The following is a 9,884-nucleotide window of genomic DNA, read 5'->3' on the forward strand; positions in this document are numbered from 1 at the left end:
ATTAATGCTGGCTGCGCACTCTTTAACTTTCTTTGACTTTTTTTGCGCTTCACTACTTATGTATTTTGCCAACCTTGTTTTTTAGTTGAAATCTTTCTAAGCTTTTTATTTAATAATCTTACAAGTTATGTCTTTCTACGAAATTAAAAGATGAATAAACGCAAATAAAAATAAGAAGGTCGTTTCTCAATAGTAACACTGTTTTTTTAATAGTAAATTCTAACTTAATCTATGTATGCTTTAAGTCCGATTTCATATTCTTAGTTTACTATGCTTCAGTATAGAACTTACTTGGTTTGTTAGTATGTCGATCATGCCACAAAAGACATTAATAAAGGTCTTTTTATTTTATTTTTTTTCTGAATATTTGTATGACTACTTATCATCTGATTTTTTACTCTTGTTGACCGTTGGTCCATTAATAATTTTTGTTAGTTGCTACTTATGATTAGTGTCATCCTTTTTATTGCATTTATTTATCCAATAATTGAAATGTTTTTATACTAAATGTAAACAATCTTGAAAACAGATTAAAATAATTTTAGATTTAGATTTTAGATGCGTAGCTCCTATACAAGTTTAGCACACGACTTGAGCCTTAAGCGTTATAAATAAAGACGTTAAATATTGTTCCCTATGCTGCCAAATCAAATGCATCAATATTTTTCCATGAAATAGAAAGATATTTCTTAACTGATTACTTGGGCTTGTAAATAATCTGTTTCAATATCTTTGGTCGAAAATGGTCTGTTTTGTAAGCATTTTGGGAGAAGCTTTATACATGGTCAAACATATAAAAAACGGACTTTATAAGTGTAAAAATAGTATAAGTTATGAGTTTTCTAAATTATAGAAATGCTACACTTTCTAAATTATACCTAACTTTAACAGGAAATTTGAAATCTATAGTACAATTCAAACATGCCAAAATTAATTATGAGAGCTATCCGTTACATACTAGCGGATCCTAGATGTAGAAAAGCTTCGTTAACAGGAAATTTTAAATATATAGAGCAATTCAAACATGCCAAAATTGATTATGAGAGCTATCCGTTACATACTAGCGGATCCTAGATGTAGAAAAGCTTCGCTTTTAATAATGCACTAATATAGTTGCATTTATCTAACAAAAATAAAAGTGTCAAAACTACATACTAGCAAAAGTACGATCTATAAAGTAGCGATGCTACTTAACTACTATTAAAAGATATGACAAAACCCGTGGCCATCATTATGAGAATAGTGCCTTATAGCTGTTATAGGAAGACTTAATTAAGGTTGGTCTGTACGTCAGTCCGTCCCACACAATGGCACGTCCAGACTGTTACACACAGACACATTCGTCTCAAGCAGGCCTATCATTGAGAGGTGCTTTTTCTAAGAAGCACCTATAAATCTCCCTCACTCCGTATTTTTTTTAATAAATTGAAAGAGGGTTGGATTTATTTTTTTAATGTGCCTATAAGCAGTAGGGGGCTCTACACTATACCCAATATAATATAACCTATAAGGACTAAAAATAAAAAAAATAGACAAACGAATAACTACATTCCCCCTCCCCCTTTTTTAAAGTTTATTCTTAAAATAAGGAGAAAGGATTTCTGTGCTCAACGAGGGAAATCGCCAAGACATGTTATTAATTTTGTTCACAAAAATGATTGTTTTTACTGCGCTACTTAAAGACTTAAAACTGCTTGTTTTATCACTTTCACACATGCCTTAACAATCTTTTTATCCATCAAAACATTTTTAGTTTATGCTGCAATTAATTAAAAAGTCTTCAAAATAAATGCAAACATCTGTAAAAATATTGTCAATAGCAAGGATGACAACATTCATGGAAATAAAGACAGATGGACAAAGTTAGTTGGTTAGCAGAATATTTATAACAAAAAACAGTCATCTAACTGTCATGGCAGACGAGAAAAAAATGCTTTTCTCTAAAATAAACATGAAGACCAACAGACAAAGAAAACTATGGAGTTGTTGCTCAATTGTTAGCAAAAACCTTTTAAAAAAAAGAGACGTTTATCTTTGGTAACAGCCGAGTAAAAAGATCTTGACAGATACGGACCTAGTGATGCCCTTAAGTAAGAAGAAGCTTTACACAAAATTTCAGCCGTCTATTTTATTTAGCAGATAATTAAATTACATTTCCCTTATAGCTTTACGGACTGACGGACGGTCGGACATAAAAAGCGAATTAAAGAGTAGCTTTTATACTTAAAATAAATTCACTCAAGGACAAAGATCATTAAAAATAATTATGTTATGTAATTAATATATTGACTTAATGACAATTGATTAAGTGGCCATAGCTGACATTTTATCCACATTTTGTGATCCTGGTTAACGTGATTAAGCACAGCAAATTATGAATTATAGAAGTTTATTGATGTACTAACACAAAAGTTTAATAATTTTAGGTTAAATTGAAAAGAAATATTTCGATGTTTTAAAGCATACTGAAACCATTAGTATATCCTTTACTTCAGTTTATAGTCCTATTTATTCAGGTTTGCTGTTTGTTTTTTAAATTAGAATCTTTAATTTACCCTAATTCTAAGTCAATTGATGTCTAAGGTTATTTCTGCCCATTTCCTTACCCTTCCAATACAAAGCCCTTAGATGCAAGGATCGTCTCTAATTCACATTTGAAAGATTAAAAGTTTACAAAACTTCCAAGAGAAACTTTACCAGTCTAGCGCTAGTTATAAGAAGGTGAGACATGATTTTCTCGGCCGCTATTAAAGACAGAATTTTATAATTTTATGACTTCTTGATCTTGTTCTTTTGCATTGAATAATCATCCCCACCTATGGATGTTGTCATCCTTGTTAAAAATATTAAAACAAATATACTTCAAACCAAGGATAACAACATCCATAAGAAGCGAAGCACCAGACCAAAAGTCATGAATAGATAAACGGACAAAGTGAATTAAAAATCATATGTTCAGTAGGGATAAGATAAATGATATAAAATCACGAGACCTTTACATATCATTGTCAATGTATGAACGTCTTGACCAACAGACTGACGAACAAAGTAAGTTGTAAACTGGATTCTTTCTAGTTAAAGGGTCTCCTACCAAAGAAATTAGCAATCTATCATAAATATCTGCCGAAAAGTTCCCCATAGCATTTCGGAAAGACGAACAGACAAAGTGAAATGTAGAGTAACGTCGCTATCATTAAATTTCCTCACCCTCCATATATAGTGCTAAGGGCATTTGTTTAATTACAAGGACATTTTTTCTACATGTAGCGCAGCAATAATAAGCTATTGACGGTTTTTATTAAAAACAGTGATAACAAGGATGACAATTTTCAGGAGAGCAAATGGTCAACTTAATGAATGGTCGGGCAAACAGACATTATCGGAGTAACAACGCATTAAAAACAACGCAAAATTTTGAGGTCTCAACGAAAATTAATTTTTATGTATCCCAAACTTTCTTAAATACAGGACTCTTGAAATGAAATAAAAATGATATAAGACTTAAGTATTAAGATATTTCACCTATAACATTATGCCTAATCCTCCTATGAATCATTATTCTAATTATCAAGCGAACAAGATTATTTCATCATATTATAAAAAAAGCATAATATCATAAATGGACATACTGACTTTCTGATAATAATAATAGAGTTGCTAAGCTTTCCAAATTGTACCTAACCGTATCAGGAATTATCATGCAAAGTTTGAAATCGATTGCCCATTTCTAACATTCCTGAATTAACGATAAGAGCTCTCTGTTATGGTCTAATTGTTGAACAGCTTCGCTTCTGAATAGAAAATGGAAGACTAGGACAAACAGACCGAAAAGCCAAACTAGTAGAGATGCTTCTCTACAAGTGCAGTCATTGACATTTAAAGGGAAAATTAGGGAGTGCTGTTTACTATGTGCATGTGTGTACGTGTGTGTATGTGTGTGTGTCTGTGAGTGTGTGTGTGTGTGTGTGTGTGTGTGTGTGTGTGTGTACATGTTTATTTAAAAGAAGGTATATTAAAAGAGAGATGGACAAAGGAAAAGGCAATCAAACTTAAAATCTCTAAAATGAGTAAATCAAATCTAATTCTATTGATTGAATTACCTAATTAAGAAAGAAATAAACAAGGATGAAAAAATTCATAAGTAGCTAACCACTTATATTTATAAAGCAGATCTTCTGTGTTCATAAAAAAAGGGAGAGTGGAGAAATCACAAAATCTTTTATCTTAAAGCAAAAAATCCGCTGTCTAACCTTAATAACAGATGAAAAAAATCACATTTCCCCAATAGCATTGCAGAATGACTGGCAGACAAAGAAAATGATAAAGTAGCTAATCTATAAAAAAAAATTTTTCGTATTCATTCGAATTCGGTGGATAGGAACCGGTTCTCATCCATACGAAAAAACTATGTCTAGCATCGTATCATATCCAGCTTTCTGCGAATATTAAAATTTACAATCATAAGATTAAAACCACTTTTTTTAGCCGGTGCCTTCGGCACCTCGGGGCAAAAAAATGGTTTTAATCATATAATTGTACATTCTATATCCGCGGAAAGCTGTTTATAATACGATGCGAGAAATAACTATTCATCTGAAAATAAGAAAGGGGGTGTTCTATCATGGGAATAGTTTTGTAATAATTGTACGGTTTTTTATGATCTAATTATGTAATACATATGCGAAAGTAAATACCCAACTTTTTAAAATAACTTATTTCATTTTCCCTAAATCCAATAATTTGTGTGTGTGTGTGTGTGTGTGTAATTTCTTTATTCATTTCCCATGACGCTTTATTTGCGTATATCTTAATATTTCAATACAAAAATCGATAAAAATTTCCAGGGGCGTCCAAGCTTTTTATTTTGGGGGGGGGTAAAATTTGCTTGGGGGGGGTAATTACCCCCCCTGAAATCTGTTGGCAGGGGTAAATTTAGTTTACCCCCCCCCCAAAAAAAATTTACCCCCGGGGTAAAATTTTTTGGGGGGGGGGTAATTTAAATTTTATTAAATATATAGTATTAAGAATGCGCGCGAAGCGCGCAAAATTTTTTTTTATTAGAGATTTTTTATTTTGGGGGGGGTATTTACCCCCCCAAAATTGTTTGGGGGGGGGTAAATACCCCCTCCTAAATGGTTGGGGGTGCCTACCCCCCCCCCAAATTTTTACCCCGGGGGTAAAATTTGCTTGGGGGGGGTAATTACCCCCCCTGAAATCTGTTGGCAGGGGTAAATTTAGTTTACCCCCCCCCCCAAATTTACCCCCGGGGTAAAATTTTTTGGGGGGGGTTATTTAAATTTTATGAAATATATATTATTAAGAATGCGCACGAAGCGCGCAAAATTTTTTTTTATTGGAGATTTTTTATTTTGGGGGGGGGAAATTGTTTAAGGGGGGGTAAATACCCCTTCCAAATGGTTGGGGGTGCCTACCCCCCCCAAAATTTTTACCCCGGGGAAAAAAAATTTGCTTGGGGGGGGTAATTACCCCCCCTGAAATCTGTTGGCAGGGGTAAATTTAGTTTACCCCCCCCCCCAAAATTTACCCCGGGGTAAAATTTTTTTGGGGGGGGTAATTTAAATTTTATTAAATATATAGTATTAAGAATGCGCACGAAGCGCACAAAATTTTTTTTTATTGGAGATTTTTTATTTTGGGGGGGGGGGGGTAATCGCCCCATTACCCCCCTCCCTTGGACGTATATGAAAATTTCTTTTTAGTTAAATATTTCATCGTTTATATGTCCATCAATTTAAGTCATTTTCCTACATAGACTATCTAAAATAGATTTTTGTTTGTTAACCGAGTTTTTTTTATCTTTTTTAGACACTAGCAGCTGCGTACCTAGCATCTAGTGGAGGGAGGGTAGTAAAATAACAACAAACAATCCTGGGACCTATGTTTTGTGAGATCTTAACAGACAACACAACAACCTTATTCATTTTATAGCATACTAGTGCCTGCACCCAAAGCTTCTAGGAGATCTGTATAAAAGGGGACAATTGATAGCTTGAAATCATCCCTAGACTTAAATTTAAGAATTGATTAGTCAAAAACTAATTTAAGCTTAAAGGGCTCAATCGGTTCGGTAATTAATAAGTACTCAAAGTTTTAAGGCAGCAAATAAATGAGATTATAAAACTTTGGGTACTAAAATAATTTACAGTCTAATGTCAGCTTCCCCCCCCCCCCCTCAAAACCTAAAGACAGAAAGACTCCTGTATGAAATACATATATGAAAGAAAATAGAAAAGATTCTTACTATTAAATGTAATTGTTTTTTTTTTGTTTGTTTGTATTTATGTTATGGCCCCATGAATGACTGGTAGATATTTCTTAAGCAACATTTAATAGAAGGTGTGTATTCACTGCCGAACATTATCACATCCGCATAGTGTTTCTTAATTGTCAAATTTGTTCAATTGCCAATACTTAGGACGATTGCATTGTTTAATTATGTTAGTGAATCAAAGTGTGTGGGGTAGTTTGTGTACTAGTGGTCATGACAGGAATGACAGGATATTGGACTTTATTTTACACTGGTACCCAAAGTTTTATTATAATGTTATCTTATTCGTGACGAAGACCAAAACACATAACTTTTGTGTCACTTTTGATTCCTGTGACGTCATATAATGAGGAAGATGAGAGGAGAAGTGGGAAAGAAAACCTAAAAAAGAGATGGAGAATATGACGTCAAAAGTCGTACAAAAGTTATGTATTTTGGTCTTCGTAATAACTTTTTTTTTTCATGATTTTAGTTGGTTTATTCCAAACTAAAAATGTTTAAATTTTGCAACCAATAATTGTAAACAACAGAAGGAGTAATTTTCTTGATCATCATTGAGGGTGTATATTAATTTATCATCCATTGTCTTATCCCTTTACGGAAGTGATTGCAGACCTGAAGAAAAGAAAACATTATGATAAATACATATTAATAGAATTTATTACAAGGAAATGACAATGGGCGATAAATTCATCATTCCTCTCTCTTCACTTTTTATAGATAGATATTGGTAAAAAAAAGGGCATTGTCCTCTCCCTCCCTGATTAAAAGTTAACTTATATATGAATATTCTTCCTAAAAGCAAAGCTTTTTTTCAATTCTTATTAGAACTCTATAATTCGCAAAGGTTCTTCTGTTTGACTGTCTGAAACCCTGAATGGGAGGGAGTGAATTCTTCGGTTCCTTAAAATAAAAAAAATCTTTATTATAAAGTAACAGTATGTCTGTTTGTTTGTCTGTACCGAAGGATCTCGCTAACCGCTGAACCGTCGGGTTCTCCTTAACCCTTACAGATCGGGGGGGGGGCTCAAAGAGCCCCCCCCTCTAGTTTTTTCAATCTCATTTTTTTTGTAGGTAAGATGGAGAGCTGTAACTTCATGACTTTTTAAGTTTAGTAATTATACGTCGGCAAGAGTTGATTTTATTAGGATATCTGGTCTGTGTCGGTCGTGGTGTCCGGTCAAAGTCGGTTGGGTAGCAAAAAAAATTTTAAAAAATTCTAAATAAATCTTAATTTCTACATTATGACTTTTGTGTATAAGGTAGAAACCTAAAATTTTTTTGGTGAATACTTAGATATCAATGACCATCTGAGAAAAGTGGTGTTATGACCGTTTGACCGCTCCCTGACCGACTTTATGACCGATTTTTGTCCGGCTGTTACTACAGACATATATCATGAATATCCTGGCTTCTATTACAGCTAGAGACCTATAATTTTTTTTGGTAAATCCTTGAGCAATAATAAACAGATAAAAATATTAATTTGCGCCGCCAATCGCCGTTTTACCGCCGTAACCGCCGAAAATGGCGGTTTCCGTTATTTGCCGTTTTTCGGCGATGATCAGAAAAAGTAATTTTTTTGTTATGAAAAATAAAAGTTCGTCCTAAAATTTGGTCATCCTAGCTGCAAAATTGGCCGCTCTACAGCTGTTTTAAAATTTAGCGGCTGGCCGCTAAAAAGCGGCTAAGGAGCGGTCTGACTGCTATGACTAGAAAAAGTAATTTTCTCTAAAAATACACATGAACCACCAGAAAAAAATTTTACGTCTTTATCTGTACCAGGAGCCGAGATAGAGGGGGGGGCTCTTTGAGCCCCCCCCCCCGATCTATTAAGGTGGGAATTGGGGCCCGATCTGTAAGGGTTAACAGAGTAGCTTCTCATAGGTCCCGGGAAGATTTATAACTATTTTGGGGGAGGGTAAGTTGGTAACGCCACCCTCCTAAGATAATCACAAAAAATCGAGAAAAAAATTTAATATTTACAGAGAGACTTGAAGGCAATATAGAAAATTATTTCTTAAAATAAAAAAAAATTAAAGTGCCACTAGAGGCCTCTAGGGGCGTATCCGCTAGTAATATATATAATGGTTTTAACATTTTCAATTTTTTTATGTCAGGAACTTTTGTGCTTTGCTTCCTTTGGATGTTGTCATCCTTGTTTTTGTTTTTGTCTTAGCATGACGTTTCTTTTCTAAATTCATTACATTTTACAATTTATAATGGTTTCTGTCAGGGAGGAATGGGACATTGGGCTGTTTATGATACTATTCCCCAAAGTTTTATTATAACGTTTTCTTATTTGTTGGCTTGACAACCATGTGGACTTTTATTGAATTTTGATTGGTTGATTCATGAAATTGAGTGTCCATTCGTAGACTTGTTTTCTAAATGTTCTTTTTTTACGTCGTCATTAAGACCAACAAGAAGCTTCTCTGCAAAGGAGAATCTTATCGGTCCAGTGGTTAACGAGATCTTTCGATACAATCAGACAAAAACATAGACTTCCAGTTACCTTTTACATAAGAATTATAACACACAATTCTTTTTACCAATTTTTTATTTCAAAAAAATCCTCTAAAAATAAATTTAAAAATCCACAAAATGCATTTTTAGGCATTTAAACATAATTTCGGCTTTACTGGTAATATGCATTATCGTTCTTGTTTCTTTATTATTAAATCATAAAGAAAATATAAAAAAAAATCAGGGAAGAAAGGGATTATGTCGCTTAAATTAATCTACGATCCTTACTTTCCCCAATACATACATAACTATAGGTCCAATATAAAAAAAATAATTCGGGTTAAGATTAATTTTTAATCTATTGCCCTATCCCTAATGACATGGAATATTTACTTCTAACTTTTTTGTTTTGTCAGTTCTCTTTGATGTATTCAATTGAAAAGTGAAGAAATTTATTACGATGTTATTAAAAAAAGCGAAGCTTTTTTCCTGCAAGTGTAATGCTCGTACGTTCGTATGTATATGATAACGTACGGATATCTTTAGTGTGGAATTGAATTACGTATGTTAGAATCGCCCCAAAACGGATTAAACCTTGTATGAATTAGGATTTAGGAAACGATAAGGTATAGTTTCAGTATTTTGGCATGTTAAATTAATAGTATATTTGTATGTCTGCAGCTAAAGATCTCGCCAACTGGCGAACCGGTATGGTTCTCCTTAACAGTAGGGATTCTTCTAAGGACGTTTTATGACTGTTTTGGATCATATTCATATCTAAATTTGGTTCTTTTAATTTTTATCCATTTTTTTTAATGTCTTCGCCGCTACTTGCTTAAATGGTACTTGTTTCAATGTGTTTTAGTGTTATTTATTACTATGAAATACTATATTTTACTCAATTTATTTATTTTCATTGAAAGATTAATCCTATTATATAAAGTAGTAAGGGTTTCTTGTCTGAAGCTAAAGATCTCAATAACTACTGTACCGATTGATTTCTATATTTTGGTAAGCCTTACAAAGGCCCTGGGGTGGCTTGAGGCTATTTAGATTTATATTTAAGACTTCCAACCCTTCCTTCAATTTTAATTTCAAAATAAATCTGTAATCATTTTTAGGAGTGATT

Source organism: Acartia tonsa, chromosome 13 (assembly GCF_053477335.1).
Source record: "Acartia tonsa isolate MP-2025a chromosome 13, ASM5347733v1, whole genome shotgun sequence".
Taxonomy (NCBI): Eukaryota; Metazoa; Arthropoda; class Copepoda; order Calanoida; family Acartiidae; genus Acartia; species Acartia tonsa.